The sequence below is a fragment of the Monodelphis domestica genome, chromosome 5 (genome assembly GCF_027887165.1).
Source record: "Monodelphis domestica isolate mMonDom1 chromosome 5, mMonDom1.pri, whole genome shotgun sequence".
NCBI classification, from domain to species: Eukaryota; Metazoa; Chordata; class Mammalia; order Didelphimorphia; family Didelphidae; genus Monodelphis; species Monodelphis domestica.
Window position 1 is genome coordinate 161,585,080 of NC_077231.1, and position 20,853 is coordinate 161,605,932.

The window sequence follows — 20,853 nt, forward strand, 5'->3', positions numbered from 1 at the left end:
GAATATCTACATTAGCATTTAAAAATACAAGTATTTGGTAGTATAGAAGATTCAAATATGGAGAGAATATTTTTAAAACTATTGGTTCCATAAAACAGAGGATGAATTGAGTATAGATAAAAAGCAAATATTGATTAACTGATGTCCAAAAAGAAGAGTGTTGATAAAACTTTTTCTAATCAATCTTTACAAAATAAATGTAATGCTCCTAATAATAATTAATGTTCAAAAGAAACATTGTCATAGAGTATTTTACATATATTATCTTATTTGTTTGGTATGACCATATGAAATCACTATCATTATACTATCTTTAGTATACTTACATTATACTCTTATTATACTCATTTCAAAGATGAAAATGCTAAGGTTGACAGAAGCTAAATGAAATGACTTACCCAAATTTATAGTGCTAATAATTGTTCAAGGTGAGATCCAAATTCAGGTCTTTCTGAATCCAAGCTCAACATTATTTTCTAAACCATGCTGCCTCATCAAATATGTATGAAGAACATTCTCTCTGGGAGGCAGAAAGTAAAAACACACAGAGAGAAGATAAGATTTTTCTATCTAGTTGGAGGGACAAGAAATATACATGTGAAAACAACTAATAGTTAAAAGCAGCAGGAGTAGAGATAGCAAGAGGGAAATACTAAGAGACACTCAGAGTAAGAGATGATTGCACATTTGCGTGGTCATGCATGAAAGTCTTTACAGGGGAGGAATTAATAGGATGAGAATGAGATAGGCAGACATAGGACTAGAATATAGCATGAAATGCCAGAACACACTATCTACTAGATGATTTGTGATCATTTAGAACAGAAATGCTAAGGATTTGTTATTCTATAAAAAAAACTGCTTAGAAAATCAGAAAACAGTTGGGCAGAAATTAGGTTTAGACCAATAGCTCACACCAGATATCAAGAGACAAATAGTTGCATGACTATAATATAAAAGATCACATCATGAGCAAATAAGAAAGTAAGAAGTTACCATTCCTCTGACTTCCTAATCTAAGCTTTCTCTAGAAATTTTTTTGTTTGTTTGTTTTTCCCTTGATTAACTATCATATTCTCCAGAGCAGCTATTCAAGTTTTTTTTTTATTTCTCCTGATTATTCCTTCATGACTTTCTTCCCCACCTGCTCAGCAAGAATCTTACCTTCTAAGTTAGATAAAGGCCATCCATTATTGAGTTCCAACTTTTGCCTAATATCAGGCCATACCCCATTCTCCTAACCTTTGTTCTAGTCTCTGTGGAAGCTGTATCCTTTATTCCAGGGATGTCTAATTTGAATTCCCAATCAAATTCCTTTCATTGTCTCTGGAAATTTGCCCCTACTTCATTCCCTCTTTCTCTCATGTGCAGTGTCTCCTTATGTTATGTTGAAATAGCCTACTGTGGACTAATCTGGGAATCTAGCCAACAATTATGATATTGTTTCTTTAGGAAAAAAATGTATATTCTTTGTGAATGAAAGGTTTACACAGAGTGGGGAAATATACACACATATTTATGTGTATATATAGACAGAAACATATATGTATAGTTGTCATTTTTGTATTTTATAGATATGTATGTATCTTTCTATACATAGAGGGAGAAAGAGAAGACACTGTGGAATGCATGTAGGCTATATTTGGCCCTTACCTGTTTCTTACCTGTATGACCTTTGGCAAGTCAATTAATCTCTCTAAGCATTCATTTCTTTATCTTTAAAATGAGGGAATTGTACTAAATGACCTCTAAGATTCTGTCTAGCTATAAATCAATGATTCTATGAAAAATTATGTCTCATAACTAGGTTTAAAAAATGAACATCACAAATTCAAGGTGGGTGATTAGATGGCAGGTCAATTTTTAAAAACAATCTATGCTTTTCAATAGTCAAAAGTATAATATGAGAGTCAAGCAAAAGTCAACATAACCTAAGTGAACTTCATGAATAACATAGCAGATGAAATTATGAAGATAACATTGTTTATTCTCTTCTTGTCAGAATAGAGCTAAAATATAAGATTCATTTCTGGGTGTCATATTTTAGGGAAGATATTGATAAGGAAGTTGATAGCAGATAACCCTAAAGAGAGAAACTTGAGTGGAGAATGTCAAGATCACAACACTTTGTGATTGTTTTAAGGAAGTAGGGATTTTTGGCTAGAGAAGAGAAAACCAAAAGGAGGGGCAACAAGAATGTGACATAATAGCTATCTTCAAGCTTCTGTCATCTCCTTAATATAAAAAGCCATCTCCTTGGTCCCAGAAGGTAGATAATTAAGAGAAACAGCTGTAGAGGGTAGATTTATGATCACCATAAGGGGGGGAAACTTCCTAACAATGGAGACAAAATATTATATGAATAAATTTTAAGTTGGGTATTCCCATTTCCACAAAGCAAAGGCTGAAAGACCATTAATTAGAGATCTGTGGTTTCTCAAAAGATATTCCTTGAATTATCTAATAGAATGATTTGCTTTGTTTCTAGATATATGTGTCATTTCAATAGTATGAGAATTCCTATCTGAGAACATCCATCCCTCTCTCAGTACTGATTGGTATATTTTCTGTAACTGATAGTCTTAGGGAGTTGCTTAGAGAACTGAGAGGTTAAGCAACTTGCCCATAGTCATACAATAAATATGTATCAGATGCAGAATTTGAATCTTGGCCTTTGTAGCTTCAATGTCAGCATAACTATTCACTATGGCACACATCAATGAATTTTATGAAATATTTAGATAATACATGGAAAGAGTGGAAGAGTGAAGTTAGCATATCTGAATGGATAGATACATAAACAGATTGGCAGACAGAAGGCATGCCATAGAGCTAGAGAAAAAGTGCCATGGGTATCAGGGATAATATATATAGATGAGAGAGAGGCAGGGAGGGGGGGAATGTTCTCTTATTTGACCTGAAGGATCCAGAGGTGATTTTAAAATTATATATGTGTGTGGGGTGAATATAGAAATGATAATCAGAAGAGAGAAGACATGTAGCTTATTCTAGCTGATGATGATAATGGCAAGCACCACTTAAAAAGAAAAACAAATCCTTTTAAAAGATAAAGTCTTTGTTTATTATATGCATTTGTTCTCATATGTGCAATCAGTATTAGGTGCTCATCTTTGGGATAATAGTCATCACTGGCTGCCAAAAAAAAAAGTAATCTGTGCCTGTGTTGACATTTTTCTTTTCAAACTAACAATTTGTTTTAAATATGCTCTCCTTGATAAAATATATTAGTAGAATAAATAAGACCAGGTTTAACCAGTTTAAATGGTATTACTTTATTGTCAAAAATAGTTTTCAGGGGTTTGTTTTTAAATTGTTTGAGTTCTAATGGAATCATCCATGTAGATTTGGAAGGAAAAAACAAGAATCCCTTTCTTGGTTTAGACACGACTTTTGTATTGTGTCTTGCTCTTGACAGCAGACATCTATGTGGCATAGTATTAAGTGTTGTAGAGTTGGAGTAAAGACAAATAAAACCTCAAATACAGGCTTTGATTTTTACTAGCCTTATGACTCTGAGCAAGTCCTAAACTTTTTAGCATGTATAGGAAACTATCCAAGGCTATACATTATTAAAAAATTACCAATCTGAACCAGTGCTACATATTTCCATGTAAAATGCTTAACACAAATTCTGTACTAAAATAAAAACAAAGACCCACCCAATTACATCTAAAATTTGAGAGGCAGCATGATAAAGAAAAAAGAATACTGACTGGATTTGGAATTGGAGAGTCATGGTTCAAATCATGTCTCTATTTTTTTATCATACCTTTGTAACCTTGGATAAGTCTTTAAACCCTTCTGGGTCTCCCTTAGCTTGACTATAAGATGAATACTCTCAACTTAATGACTTTGACAGTTTGTTTCAATGAGAAAATTATGATACCATTTCAATGAACAAAGTAGAGTGATTGTTACATTTTTTATGTTTTCTATATGTTATAAAATTATAATAAATTCTTCATTTTATTTTAACAAAATATAAGCTAATAATTTGTAGGGTTATAATTATCATGTTATAATTATATATAATTAGATATATGTATTATATATATAATATATAATAAAAGTTATAATTAATCATGAAGATGTTAAAGATATATTCAAAAGCTGACTCTAATGAGCAAAGGGTTCATGGACCAGACATATGGATATATTTCTAATCTTTCATATGATTGATTTCTGAATACTTAAATTGGTTGGGACTTAAATTTTGTGGAACTTAGACATCAGGCCTTTACTGTGATCTGCAGTCTTGAAGGCTGGCAAGCAATTTCAATAGTTTCTTTGTAATGTCAAAGACATACACTCAACATCTGAATGAGATGGTGCTAGTGTTCTAGAGGAAGAAGGACTTTTAAATTAGCTTCTTGTCTGGGCACTGGCTATTCCATTGTCTTGGTATCCATTTCTTTATCTTGTAATTGATTGCCAGTATTATGCTAATATTTCTGACATGACACCTGTTTGATTGACATCCCATAACCTCCCATTCCTACAATCTTCAATAAAATAATTTCAAATTTCTCTATATAACCATCTGAGGAGAAGCTGAGAGGCTGACCTGATGACACCATGCAATGTCTTGTCTCTATGTTTCTTGTTTCTCTGATCCTTCTATGGCTTATTTTTATCTAGCCTGTAAACTTAACCCATACTTTCTAGCTTCCAGCCTTCCTCCATAGGTGATTCAAAGCCACATGAGAATTATATATATGAGCTGGACCTCCACAGAATTATTTCCACAGACTGTTTTAGGTAAAATGGGAAGGGAATACAATAATTGCTTTTGTTTAAAAAAAAAAAGAGGAGCAGAGACTATCACTAGGTGATTTGGAATTTCTATATTCAACCATTTCAGCCTCTGAGATAGGACAACTTGTCTTTTCTGGTTCTGCTTCTGATTCTAAGTAGTCTTCACCACCATGACATAGTTGCCTTCTGTAAGGCAATTTATTTACAAAATGTAGAAAGAGTGAAATGAAAAAATCAGAGGTAGGTCTCTCCTAAAGTTAGTTTTTTTCAGAAAATCTAGCAGTTAAGAATCAGCTTTTTACTCATCATGTGTCAGTTCAAAGGAAGAGATTTTAGAACATCCTCACCAGGAAATGGGGTCTCAGGTCTAGTCATCACATTCTTCACCAGACTCCACTTCAAAGAATGAAAAACTGCCAGTTGAACTGCACTCAGGAAGTTGTCACTCCCTTTTAAAGACACTTTCTCTTGCATCACTTCCTGTGCCTTCCCCTAATTCTACATCTACCAATTAAAGATGAAGCCCTGCTTTAGGACTGCCCAAGAGGAGGTCATTCAATTCTGATTCATCACCCACTATCACACAGGTAGGTCACAGACCTCCTCCTCTCAAGTGTGAATGGGGCTTTGATGATTAAATCTAAAAATGGGCAGATCTTCCTACTCAATTTTTAAGTAGGGTGTTTACACTTTTGGTGATTAAATCTAAAAATAGGCAGGGGTTACAATTTAATCTTCACAATTAGAGGAGAATTAATTAATTTCATTTTCACAATCAGGGGAAAGTTAAATGTAATCTTCACACTTTTCATTCTAGAACATCCCTCCACTTTAGCCTTTCCACTATGGAACACATCTCTGCCATTGCAAAGCCTTTGCAAATCCTTCTCTCTTTGATTTGTTCCTCACTTAAGTTCCATTATGAGCCAGGGCCCCCAGGGTAGCCATCCTAAGCTATAGTCCTACTTCTCTAGACTTCTTACTTTATATAGGATGATTTTCTGTGTTGTTTCAACCTTTTCCACATCCATCACCTACTTCTCACTCATTGTGTTGTTCTTCCCCCATTAGTCCCTCCAGTGTATAAACTGTCTTTTGTTTACATTTGTATCACCAGGACTTGACACAGTGCCTGGTATGTAGTAAGTGCTTAATAAATATTTATTGACTATAGTAGATGAGTTAGGATGTTGTATTATAAAAAGATAAAAAGAATTTTAAACAACCACTCTTGCCAGGCTAAAATCAAGTCAGTAATAAAGCAAACTAAATTTCTGAATCTATGCTAAATAATTAATAAGAATAATAACATATATGGATATATTTAATTGCTGAATGACATGTTTTGATCTGTAAAACAACTGAACTCCAACATGTAACTTCTAACTTAACAAACTTGAGGGAGATAAAATTAATGGAGATTAATACAATTTAAATTAAAGACAGTCATAGTTTCTCCACATCATAACTCATATCTATTATATATGACTATTCATTTTTATCCATTGGGAAAGGGAAAGATTTTTTATAAACAATTCAGAATAAAGAATCAATTTATATAGATTCTAAAAGTTATGAGGATTCATCTTTACATTTTGTACATTCTACAAAATACTTTCTGGCCAATGACTTGTCAGAAGCAACAAATTTCAGAGCTTGTAGTTGGTTTTGAAACTATTGTCTAAACTTTATTGGAGTAGTTATTTGTGGTATTTTTCCCTTTCACTGACAGCTACTTAACTTTATGATTAATTCTTGGAAGCTTTAAATGTTCTTCTTAAGTTTTGATTGTCATTTTTGTTGACTGTTACTTTAGATGTTCATGTCTAATAAACATCTGTTGTTATTTTAAAAGTAAACACAACCTAATTTGGTCCTTAATTTATTTGGATTTCATTTGGAGTCTCCATGGTTATTCTGTATATTTGCATATTACACATTAAATCATGATATCTAGAATAACCTTGGAGAATTGTGTATATGTAAGCAAATATATATGTATGAATATTTATAATATATATGAAGTTACAAAGATAATTTTCCCTAAAAATATTACTTTAAAATATTTATTAAGTCCCAAAGAAATAGCAAGTATTGTAAGAGGTATAGAGGATAAAAGACATAAACTACATAGTCATTGACCTTAAAATGCTTGCATTCTTTGAGCCTGAATACCATGTGTAAAAAGCTAGCTAAATACAAAATAAAATAAGAAAGAAGGGTTATCAGGAAAAGTTTTATAGAGGAGGTGACACCTGAACTAAGCCATTCAGAAAGGGAACAGAAGAGGCAGAGGTGAGTAGAACACACTCCCTTCATGAGGAAACATCTGTGCAAAGGGATGGAGACCAGAGGCAGAAAGGAAAAGGGAACTAGAATGCCTAGAGAAATGCCAAGTATGTATCATAGAGGCTCAATTGATTAAAAATAATCTGATTCTTGTGTTTTATTTAAGTTCATTAAACAAATATTTATTAAATTTCTACTCTGTTTTAGGCAATGTGCTGGAGTCATGGACACAAAGACAAAAATATAAGACCAGGACCTCAAGGAGCTTATACTTTACTCAATTCAAATGGGATCAACTAAGGGAATGTGAATATATTTGAAACTTATTTTATCCATTAATAAACTAAATCTAATCTATTTATTTATTTTTTAATTTAAGAAAGGAATACTAATTATATTCAGGGCCTATTTTTCAATGCAAGATCTACTTCTCCATGTACCAATTTCCTGCTGTTTAAAATTCAAGTATACTTTAAGGTAGAAGTTGTTAAGCTGGGCTCTACAGACCTTAACAGATTTCAGAGGGTATGTGAACTTGCATGGGAAAAATTACATACTTATGTTTCCCAACTTCTATCTGAAATTTAATAATTTCATATATAGATATAATCCTATATACACATATACATATGCACAGATATACATCTACATACACACTAGATATGCATGTGTATGTTTGTAGAATGGGCTATTCAGGGAGGGCTAGCATCTATTGTATGAGGGTTTTTCCAAGCCTTTCAGGGCTGCTTTTGCTTTTGGTGTTCACCTTTCACCCAACTCTCACCTATAATTTCAAGAAGTTATATCAGGCTCGGTGGAGCATTTACAGTTTGGCCAGATATCAAAGAAGCTCAGGTCAAACACTTCATCCCTGACCAAGGCTAGTTATCCTGATTTTTGACTTACCCCTAGACTTGGATAACTCTGGAAAAGAGAGTATGACTGATGTCCTCGTATAATCTTCTTTCTTAAATCTAACTCATACACAAGTTAAGACATCACCCCATGATGTTACTGGTCCTATTAAAAAAAAATAAAACAATCATAAATCACACAATTGAAAAACCAATCACACAAAGTTTTTGAATTTAATTAAGTGGCTGAATAAAAAAGGTTAGAATAAAGAAAAGATTGTTATAGTCTAGAACCATGGGCCAACCCTAATAAAAATTCAACTAAATAAAGATGATGTAACAAGTGTTTCTTACTACCTTAAATCATTACTCTCAAAATTTTCAATTTCAGGACCCTTTTATGTTCTTAAAAATCATTAAGCATTCATCCTTAATCTTTTATTTAATTGAATCATATATATTGATATTGACCATATAAAAATTAAACTCATTATGATGATGATGATGATGATGATGATGATGATGATGAAAATAATCTTTACCTCTCAGACCTCCCTTGTGAAAAAGTTTCAGAGATCCCTTCCCATGGTCTCCAGATAACACATTGAAAACTGCTCCCTTATATGATGTCTAAAGTTTCTTCCTTTTTAAAATCCTAGAGTGTTTTTCTTCCCTCACCAGTGGCCTATTTCAAATTATATTTGAAATTTTACTGAAAATAAATAATCTAAACATACCTTAGAAGTATAGCTGTCTTGTTTTCGACCTCTGTTTAGCCAAAGATCTAAGAATATTGCTTAAGGTAGCTTTATGGTGATCCCTGGCTGTAATTTCTGGATCTAGAAAAAAAATTTAACTGAGGCAGAAAATAATAAAAATACATTTTAAATAAATTTAAACAAACACTGAATGAAATTATATAAACAAACATTTAGTAAGTAGATATAGATTCAGGTCTTGAATCCCTTCCCTTGGATTGCACCTAGGTCATTGACTATACTAATCTAGGTGGGAATAAGCTGCTAAATGTAAAGTGTTTCCCTTACTTTTTTCTTGACATTGATTTATCTGCATGTAGCATCCCCTTGGGGATGCATGAAGGAGACCCTTTCTCTGTCATTCAATTGGTTAATGAGCCAGAACTTTATAGATATACCTTAATAGGTCCAATCTCAGCTTCTTCTGGACTTCATATTTAAGGATGACTTTCTGAGTGTCAAGGGCGAGTGGGGAGGAAGGTACTCTTCCCAATAGTGGACCAGTTGTGATCACAAGACATCCTGAGCAAGCCCGTGTCTAGCATGGGACCACTTCATTCCTTTGATATAGGACCTGAAAAATCTGAAAATGCTTCTAGCATCTTCCCTTTGCCCAGGAACATAAGCAGCAGCATGCTGGTAGCAATAGTGACAGTGGCAGAAGCAATGCAGACCAGAAGGATTGAAAGAACAGCATACCAAGAAAGAAATTACTGGCAACAGTCTATTTGGTGTTGATTAAACTCCATTCCCAGTGGAAAAGAAGCATAAAATAGGTAGTGAGCAGCCATGCGACAAATATATCATTAAGGTTTGTTTAGCAGTCTCTCAAATGGTTGTAATCATCCTATAATTATTTTTTGCTAAGCATTCCTTTTCTGTGTAGGATTACAACTGCCTGCTCCATACCTAATTCATGTGTTTAATCTGGGTGACTTTTTATTTCCTCCTTCTCCCCTCACAGCAGATGACTCCTGAAACTAGATCTAAAAAAGAGAACTGCCAACTGTTCCTCTAGGGCAGAGGTAGATTTGAGGGACTAGAAATCTTGTTTTCTGCAATCCCCTGTGACTTGAGGTTAACTGTTCCTGCATATCCCTAGTACACCAAAATAGGCATTTAGTCTTCCTATGGGGTCTCCATGACTGATGTCTATGAATTTACTATAAATCATTTGTATCAGGGAGCCCAGTTGGTCCCCTGGGGCCAAAACCTTGGCAAGAAAAAGAATGCCTAAGACAGGAACACTTGAAGCATCTGGGTATGTTGGAAAGTATAGACACTTTAGATCAAATTCTAAATTCTTTAGAAGCAATTTTTTAGAGCAAATTCTGAATTCAGAATTTAGGTTCAACTTCTGACTCTACTATTATACTATAAATGTTACCTTGAGAAAGTCACAATTTCTCTGTCTCAGATTTCTCTTCTGAAAAATGAGGGGATATTCCTAAAGAATGACTCAAGTCTTTTCTCTTTTAAATACTGTGGTCCTAAACCTTGAACAGTGCTATATCACTGACTTATTTAGAAATTGCAGAATTGCCCTCATGTCAATTAAAGCCAATTCTGAGATCAGCTACATTTACAGGAATTTCAAGAGGAAAGATCAATACATAATTCTTAATTCCTATGCAAGAAAGTTGTTTTGTTTTGTTTTTCAAGCAAATATTTTCCAGACTTCTTATTTACAGGAAACTGAGAATTCCTAGATTAAGAAAGAGCAAGTTTTTCAATCTAGGACAGGATCCTTATTTTCTTAATTCTTTCAAGTTTTGCCTGTCTACTCTTACAACCTTAAGTGTTCCTTTCACACTTTCTCCACTTCAACTTCCCCTTCCTCAGAATTTCCTTCAGCCTCTTTCAAAATGTAGACACAAAACACAGCATTTTCCTTTTTCACAGAAGCACTTTTTGTGAAGGATGTTTTCAGTAATCTCAAGTACTCATAACAGATTTTCTGTCACTGTTGAAATGAACCAGGGTTGCAAGTTTTGCAAGAGCAAAGAAAATCCAAAGAAAATCTCAATCCACAGGAGAGAGAAAGTTTGCTGTCATAGCAATAGTATTGCAAAATCAGAATGTCCTTTAGACACTTTATCTTATTACACATTTCTGAGAATAAATAATCAAGGAACTAAAAGAATTTAGTAGAAATGCTTCAAAACAGTATTGATTGGAGAAATGCAAATTGAAATAACTCTGAGATACCAACTCACTCCTACAAAAATTGGCTAACATGACCAAAAAGGGAAATGATGAATGTTAGAAGGAACAGGGAGATCTGAGAGATCCTTTGGTATATCTCTGGATTACACATTACTATGCTTATTACTAAAATCAAACTTGTGAACAAAATAGAATTAACCTGTGCCTTTAACATGTTACCTTTTTCTTGGATAATTCTACTTCTGCATATAAAATATTATTGCAAAATTCTACAATATCAGTAAATCTCACATACACTTATTAATTCTACACAATAAAATTTGTATTATGCATTATTCAGACCCTCCTTAAAATGGTAAAACTATTAGTAGGATTATTAATACTAAGGATTTCTTTGCCAATAACTTATCAAATATTATCTTACTTGGTCCTCATAACAATTGTTGTTCAGTCATATCCAACATTACATGACAGTGCCTATGAGATTTATGTGACAAAGATATTGGAGTGGCTTGCAATTTCCTTCTTCAGTCTGCCCCCATTTTACAGAGGAAGATCTGAGACAAATAGGGATTAAGTGACTTGCCCAAGGTTACATAGCTAACATCTGATATCATATTCAAACTCAGATCCTTCTGACTCTATGCACTATACCACTTAGCTGGCCCCTGACAATTATGGTAGTTAGGTACTATTATTAACCCCATTTCACAGATGCCAACTGCAAAGGCCTAATTCTGGGCTACTTCCATACTGTTCCATGATCCAGTTAGTATCACATAGATCTTAATCAAACACCTCCAGAGGCACCCAAAAGAAGATAATATCAAACTTTCTCTCTCTCTTTTTTTCCACATAGGAACTGGATTTGTATGATGGCTACAATAAGATATGTACTTCTAATTCACATCCTTTAGTCTAAAGAAAGGGTAGTGGGACATCTGAGGTTTTGTGACAAGTAAAGCTTTTTTTGTATATACCACATTCATCATCCCCTACATCTACTATATATATATATATATATATATATATATATATATATATATATATATATATATATATATATATATATATACACACACCCACACACACATATATATAAAATTCCAAAGGTCTCACTTTGTTTTTTGTTGCTATTCTTTCCACTTGCATTATCATAGTATACATTCCATATATTACTTTCCTTGTTCCATTCACTTCCATTTTGTAACAGATCATGCTAGCCTTCCCAAGCCTTTCTGTAGCCTTTATAGTAATGCTTTCTTTTAAATATAAAGTTCTTTTTCTTAATTATGAATTTAAATATCAACAACCACAAGCATTTCTATTTACAAGAGAAAAAATAGAAAAAGATGCATATATGGAACTGTGATTCTTAATTATATATAATTTGTTTTCAAGTAAATATTAAATTTAAAATGACAATTAGACTCATATATTGATCTATGTCCCTTTATTCTTCTTCTTCTGGTATTTTATGTATTTTTAATGTTTTATTGATGCTTTTTTCTTACATTATTATCCCTGCCTATTCTTTTCTCCCCAACAAATTTCCTGCCATTCCCAGATAAAAAAGGTCTTTCCTTTTAACAGATATGCCAAATCAGGAACACAAATACCCACATGGGTCATGTCTGAATATTAATATTTTATAGAGGGTGATTCATTATCAGTCTTCTGGCGTAGATCACTGCATTGGTCAAAGTTCTTGAGTCTTTCAGAATTATTTTCCTTTACATTATAGTTAATCTATCCTCCTAGTTCTGTTCGCTTCATTCTGCATGTGTTCATAGAAGTCCTCCCAAGTTTCTCAGAAATATTTTTTACTACTTCTTATGGCACAAAAGTATTCCTGTTGTGACCTAGGGTTTTGTCACATTGGTTAAGCCTAAGGAACTTAGGAACTTCATTTTTCTCTTGGCTGGCAATCACCATACTGGATGCTAATAGTTTCTAGGTTATTTCAACTCATTATCAGAACCTCAAGATCCAGAGGCAGAATCCAAGGTGCACGTGGGAAAAATTAGGTACAATATTATTCTTTTAGATATTTTGGTGAGACATGGAAGATCCTGGGGTGACAACATATGACCAGGGAGTATTTACATATCAGAAAGTGTGAGTAAAAAAAGATTTAAACCTTTGAAACAGAGATAATACATCTATAGCCTGAGAATTGTATTGTTCTTCATTCAGGGAAGCAATTATGAAGGATCAAGTCCTCCTACACAATTGCCAACCAACTAACACAATCAGGGCAGACAAGCTAGCAAAATACCATAAGGAAGAGACAAGAGTCAAGCTGCACTAGGCAAGTTAAAGTACCAAGAGCACCTTAAAGGTCATTTTCCCTCAGATCCTGAATCCAAGAGCATTGGAAATAACCAATCTTCTAGCCCTTCTACTTTCATCATTCTGAGAAGAAATCTTTGTAGAAATATAACTAGACAAATGCTCCTTTAGTTACTATAGGCAAATTTGCTAAAGAAAAAGAAAATAAATTTCAAGAACATCCTTGGCAGTATCAAATGGTTTAATATAAAAAAAAATTATAAAATTTTTTAAGAAACAAACAAAAATACATTTCTGTCATCAAGAGGCCTACAATATAATTAGGTATAATAATTTAATAACAAGTATTAAAAAGCTAAATGAATGGTAACAATTATAAAATTCCCCTTCATGCATTATATCTGGATAGAAGGCAATAACAACACATGTATTTTGTTACATATTATCAATCCAGAATTTCAAGGAAACAATGGTCAATAGGACATATTGTTTTGTTTTATACTTAACACTGTAAAATATAATACATTTCAGACTTACAGTGAAACAAAAAAGTATTTATTCACTTATATGTGTTTAACAAAACCAAGTGTTCAAATGATTTTTTAATGAATGTACCAAAATAATGCTATGTGTCAGGAAACAATCTCTGCAAATATAGTTCATTTAAACCAGAATTAAATAGGAATTCCCTAAAGATAGTGAGGTCCTTCTGATGTCATTGTTTGCAGATGGCATTGTGTTAATTGTAACCAGCTCCAGAATTTTGTAATAGCTCTTAAATGAGATACATAATCACTCAAGGGACTTTGGTCCAATTATCCATGCTGGAAAAAAATCAGATGAATACTATTTTTCAAATTATGTTTTACATCTGGATAGACAACGTACAGAACCCATTCATCAATATATGTACATCTATCAATAAACAAATAAATGAGCAGCTCTTTCTAATTCACAGTAATTAAATAAATTAATAAGTTCAGCATTTCAGGGTCTGGGCCACAATGCAAAGCTATGTATGTGATCCAAAATATAATAAATATTACTCAGTATTTCAGTTTTAATCTTACTCATGGATATATATCATCCACACTTCTTACTTTTTTACCCAGAAAAGAAAACTATGAAAGGTACTTCTAATGGCTTTTTTATCTTTGTGCTTTATGAATGAGAAAGGAATAAACTGGTTTGACACATTTTTAATTCTTGTTTACTGAGTGGTTTTAAAAAACCCAACTAGGTGACAGAGTGGGTAAAATGCTGGACTTTGAGATCAAACCTTGATTCACTCTTATTAGCTATATGACCCTCTGCAAGCATTTGGTCTAATGTGTCTCTTGTTCCCTCATATGCAAAATGTAGGAATTGGTCTCAATAGTCTTCAAAGTCAGTCCTAGTTCCCAATCTGTAATCTTAAAAGGCACTGTCCTTTCACAAGTTCTTCATTTCTTTACTTAATAAGGCTTATACTACTGATTATCCACTACAGTGAAGACTTTCAGATGCTAACCACGTTGTTGTTCATCCTTCATTTTGAAGAGAACCAATGATACTACAGGGATGATGTCTTCATTTGTGCATGAATTCGATCTAAAGGGAAGAGTTGCACAAAGTAATCAACCTTCATTTCTCTTCCAGAGTCATCCAAGTCCAGGAGCAGGACAAAAGTCAGGACAAATGGCCATGTTCTGGGGAAGTCTTCACATGCTTGGAATAGACATCCTCCTAAGACATGAATGGAACTGAGACCTGTTGGTAAAATCATCTTGGCAAATAGACATGTTAATAATATCAAATATTTCTAATGGAGCTATATCATTTGACCCAATGCCATTCTTGCCAGTCTTATTCAAGCTTCTATTTGACGAACAAAGAAATAAAACTAAACAATTTAAGGTTTCATGCATGGTACTCACATTCTGATGTAATTTTGCTAGACATGGAAATCCCCTTAAAAGATAGAGTGACCTAGTGAAAAGAATGCCATACTTGGTTTGAGAAAGTCTTAGTTAATTTCTTTATTCTGACTCTTCCTGTTATAAGATTGGATGATTCAATTCATCTTTGTGAGCCTTGGGTTTCTCATTTGTAAAATAGAAATGATAGTACTCATGCCATTTTCTACTTATTTGCAAGGGAAAGAATATCAGAACATTTACATCGCATTCAATAATTTGTTATTAGATGATGATAGTCCTACTGATATTCTAGGTATACTACTACAACCAAAATTATTTCATGAGTTTTTAACACATAAATGTATCCTAAATGAAACCCAAAAGTTTTCAGGAACAAAATAAGAATCTATATAACACCCGAAGTTCCATTTGTGGATGTCACAGGAAACTCTTTAGGGTTGATTACTAATTCTCCTTATAACATGATATTTTGCCAAACAATGTTTCCACCCCCAGAAAAAATATTCAATTCATTTCTTTCCCAAAACAGGTATCAGATAAATGTTCCTAAATCACAGACCTAACTATTTTACTCCTCTGTTCAAGAAGTTCTGATGACTCACTATTTCCTATCATATAAAATACAAATTCTTCTCTTTGATATTTCAAATTCTTCACAATTTGCCTCCAGCACATTTTTCTAGGCCCTTGGCACATTGGTTCACTTAATACTCTACATCTTAGGCAAAATATGTACTGGCAGTTTCCCATATGAGAAATTCCATGTACCGTATTTGTGCTTTTGCTCAGTCTATCTCCTATGCCTGGAATGTACCCTGACTTACCTTCAACCTTGTAAGACTCTGCAGATTCTTTAAGCTTTCTCTTACGTTATATCTTTCTTAATTATAGATTTGTTTGTGTCCTTCCTTCTGTATTACTTTTTATAATTGAATATGAATCTTTAAAGCACAAAGAGTTTAATTTTGTTTTTGTAATCGCACAGCCTGACACATGTCTTCATGTTTAATATGTTTGCCAAATTAGGAAAATGAATGCAACTAAGCATAACTGTGGACCAGACCTGGAGTCAGGAAGACATAAGTTCAAACCCAAGCTCAGACACTTACTAGCTATGTGGCTCTGGGCAAGTCATTTAACCTCTCTTTGTCTCAGTTTCCTCATCTGTAAAATAGGGATAATAATAGCATGACACCCCAGGGTGGTTGTGAGGATAAAATGGCCATTATGAAGTGTATCTGGTACATAATAGACACTATATTAATGTTAGTATTATTATGATTATTAAATAGAAATTAACTGGAAAATGCCCCAATTAAAGAATATTTGCATTCTTCAGCTAGATTTTTCCACATATAACAAGCAGATTGGTGGTAAATATTTGCTACAGTAATAGAAGATGTTCTTAGTAACAACTGTGACCACTCACAGTTTGTTATTTCGCTTTCTACTATTCCAGTGAAAGTAGAATGCTATGTGATATTCCAATGCTTAACTATCTAAGGAAAGACTCCTTCCCACAAGTAGCCTACTCCTTCCATCTCCTCTGTATACCAGTTCCCTGAACCAACCCCCAAGACAGATGTGGACAGAAGCCAGCCAGAACAAGCTCTAAAGAAGGGTAATTAAATTTTTAATTGTAAGCATTCACACATCAGAAATCACCAATGGCTACAAATCATAGTTTGAGTTATTGTTCTGTTAATTATCTAGATTTTTAACATAGAAAATGTTAATTATGCAGATTAAATATGAAATTGTCTCTCTGAGTACATTTATTTTGTCAGAGAATCAGTTGATAGTCATTTACCAATCCACCTTGTTGCCCCTGGTTCAAAGGAAATCTAGTAGGTGTGTTCTGCCATATGCTCAAAATTTTTTTAAATGCACCTCTTTTCCTCAACTTTCTTGAATCTATATTTTGAATAGGTGGGATTCATCACTTTAATCATGATGACTACATTCAAGGGATTTGACAATTCCCTGTTAATGACCGTGTGATTTATTAATACAATCAGAAAAAAAAACACTAAAATAATGTTTCAAACATCAAACACAATTACTTTGCCTTGGTTTATTTTGCTTTTTCTATCTAGTCTCTCCTCCAAGTCAATATAAGGGAACTGGAGAGAAAATAGGTTGAACAAATTGAAAAGTAACAGCAGCTATGAAATTCCTATACTTTACATGCTCTGAGGAAGTAGATTAAGAAAAAAAAACCCAACAACTGTGGACTGAAATTTCCTTTAATCTCATTAGCAATGACTTGTTCTTTATGGAATAACAGAAAGGAAATTGTTTCAATTGTTTCTAGTCTACTCAGTTCTGTTATGCATTGTGCATTCACACTCATTGCTCCACAAATAACTTTACAAAGGGCCTTTGGTTCATGTTTTTCTGTTCCCTATTAAGAGCCACAGGACCAGAATGCTCATCTTCCTCTGCCAGGAAAATCATGGACTCACCAGCTGCAACTGCTTCTTCCATCTCGGCCCACAAAAGAAAACAAAATTCTTTCAGCAAAAATTTCTTCAAGAGAAAAGGAAACTAAAATTTGAGAACTCTTGACAAATGTGTATAGCTTCACACACCTCTGAGGTAAAATGAGTCTTAGTTGATAAACAGGCAAATGATATGGCTAATCAATATTCAGATGAATGAATTAAGACTATCTTTAGTCATATGAAAAATGCTCTATATCACTATTAAGTAGAGAAATGAAAATTAAGCCAACTCTCTGGTATTACTATGGACCTATTAAGCTAAATAATATGACCAAAAAGGACAATGATAAATATTGGAAGGGATGTGGCAAAATTTGAACACTAGTACTATGTTGATGGATAATTAAAATAATGGATATAATCATTCTGGAAAATAAATTAGAACCATGTCCAAATGGCTATAAAGCTGTGCATAACTATGACCCAACAATTCCTCTACTAGGTTTGTATCTAAAAGAGAGGAAAGGTGAGGTGAAAAGATATACTGAAACAAAAATATTGATAACAGCATATGATTGCTTCCCCCCAAGAATAATGTATGTTTGTTTATTATTTAACTTTTTAATTTTGTTCCTTATTGTTTATTATTTTCCAGATTATGTTAGTACAATTTTCAATGATCATTTTCTGACATTTTGCAATCCATGTTCTCTCTCTTTCACCTAACCTTTCCCCTGTCTCTAGGTGTCAGTAATATGATATACATTGTTCATGTTTTAATATATAATACATATTTCCTTGCTCATCATGTTGTGAATGAAGAAATATGTAGCTTATAGTAGAGAAAAATTCATAGAGGAAACAACTTGAAAAATGGCATGTTTTAATCTGCATTCAGACTTCATTAGTTCCTCCTATAATGATGGATAGCCTTTTTTGTCAAGAGCCTTGGATCCTTAAGTTGCTGATAATATTTAAATCATTCCCAGTGGATCATCTTATACTATTGCTGCTACTGTTTACAATGTTCTTTTGACTCAGTACACTTCATTCCTCATCACTTTATAAACGTTTTTCCAGGGTTTTTATGATGATCTTGTTTGTCATTTCCTATGGCACAAGCTTATTCCATTTCAATCATATACCTCAACTTGTTCAGCCATTCTGCCAATGATGGAAACCTCTTCAGTTTCCAATTCTTTGCTCCCACAAAAAGACCTGCAACGAATATTTTGGAGAAGTGCCTTTTCCCTTATCTGTGATCCTCTTTAGGATATAAACCTAGTGGTGGTATTTCTGGGTCAAGGATTATGCTGTTTTATGCCCCTTTGGATATGGTCCCAGATTTTTCTCCAGAATGATTGTATCAATTCATAGCTCTCTATGCTCACATCATTCACAACAGTATAGTAGTGTTCCAATTTTTCAAAACCCCTTCCAACAATTTTTATTTTCCTTTTTTGTTATATTAGTCAGTCTGATAATTTTGAAGTGGTATTTCAGAATTATTTTAATATGTATTTCTCTAACAGTGATTTTGGAGCATTATTTGACTCTAAAGAAAGTCTTAGCCACTTCATCTGAAAACTGCCTCTTCATATCCTTAATAACTTGTCAACTAGGAAATGCTTTGTTTTGTTATAAATTTGATTCAGTTCTCTATATATCTGAGAAATGAAGACTTGGTCAGAGATACTAGCTCTAAACATTCTCAAAGTTTTTTTTTTTTTAAATTTTCCTTCTAGTCTCTTTTGCATTGGTTTTGTTTGTACAAAACCTTTTTAAATTTAATGTAGTCAGTTATTCGTTTTATATCTCATGGTGTTTTCTGTCTTGTTTGGACATAAATTTCTCCTTTTTCATAGATCTGTTAGGTGAACTATTCTATGCAACTCTAATTTGTTTATATCTCACCCTCTTTTTTTCTGAATCATCTATCCATTAGAACTTTACTTTGGTATATGAGATGCTGGTTTGTGTTTAGTTTCTGCCATATAGTTTTCCAGTTTTCCCAGAAAATTTTTTATTTTTTATAGAATAGTGAACTCTTCTTCCAGAAGCTTAGAACTTTGGGTTTGTCAGACACTAGATTATTATGGTAATTTCATACCGTGTATTGAGTGCTTACTCTATTCCATTGATCTACTTCTCTTTTTCTTAATCAGTACCAGATTGCTTTGATGTTTGCTGCTTTATAATACAGTTTGAGGTCTGGTACAGTTAAGCCACTTCCCTTCATATTTTTTCATGAATTCCCATGATATTCTAGACCTTTTGTTCTTTCTGATTAATAACTTTGGAGTAGTTTGATTGGCACAGCACTGAAGTAGTAAATGATTTTAATGGAATATTATTGTGCCATAAGAAATGACAAACAGAATGATAAAAAAGTAGCTGGAAAGAATTATATGAAGTTATTCAAAGTGAAGTGAGCAGAACCAGGAGAATGATACACAGTAATAGCAATAATGCATGATGATCAGCTGTGAAAGACTTAACTAATATTAACAAGGCAAAGATCCAGGAACACTCCAAGGGACTCATGACTAAAAGGGTCTCTGTCACCATAGAAAGATTGAGCATGATTAAAGATTGAAGCATATAATTTTTCACTTCATTTCCTTCATCAATCTTTTTAGGTATAAGTGATATGTGTCTTGTTTCACAACAATGATCATGGAAATATATATTATATGATTACACATGCATAACTTATATCATATCTCTTGCTGTCTTGGACAAGAGAGAAATGAGGGAGGAAAGGAGAAAGCCTGAATCACAAAATGTCAGAAAACATTTGTTATAAACGCTATGTATAAGTTATCTGAAGAAATATACTAAAAAGAAAGTGAGTCTTTCTTTGTTTCCATTCATCCCAATCCATGGAAATATCTTAGGAAGCTGGACTACCCAAATTTAACCACTTTACTCAGCTTATAACTGAATGTATTTCCACCTACAATGGTATATTCAATTGAGATTAACAGAGTTTTAGGATAATTATGTAGCCACATTCAAACATTAGACTCCACTAAAATCTTATTTCAATGATTCCTTATGGAATTATGAGCTATGCCAAGTTCAAAGGCTCTAAGTATGGTCCAAATGACAAACTTTAAATCTGCCATATGAAAACCAGGCTGAGTTTAGGAGGCTTACCACCAGGGGATTTGCTGCCAGATAATGAGCATATTCAACCAAAGCAACTCATGAAGACAACCAGCAATACATCACTATGGTCACTAATATTCAACTGTGGTCACATTTGGTCACCTGACCAGATGAGTCCTTGAGATATTCAAAATGACAAATTCATTTGGCTGGCTAATAGGTTGCTTAGAAAAAAAAAAGTTAG

General features: G+C 33.3%; 1 long non-coding RNA gene across 1 annotated transcript; it reads right to left on the minus strand.

The window, feature by feature from the left end:
• Nucleotides 1–285: 285 nt before the first annotated feature.
• LOC130454258 (uncharacterized) lies at nucleotides 286–8,790 on the minus strand. The gene is made up of 3 exons (XR_008911918.1): nucleotides 8,657–8,790; nucleotides 7,972–8,085; nucleotides 286–520 (listed from the first exon to the last, which is right to left on the minus strand). It is a non-coding gene; the product is annotated as an uncharacterized LOC130454258 (long non-coding RNA).
• Nucleotides 8,791–20,853: the final 12,063 nt, after the last annotated feature.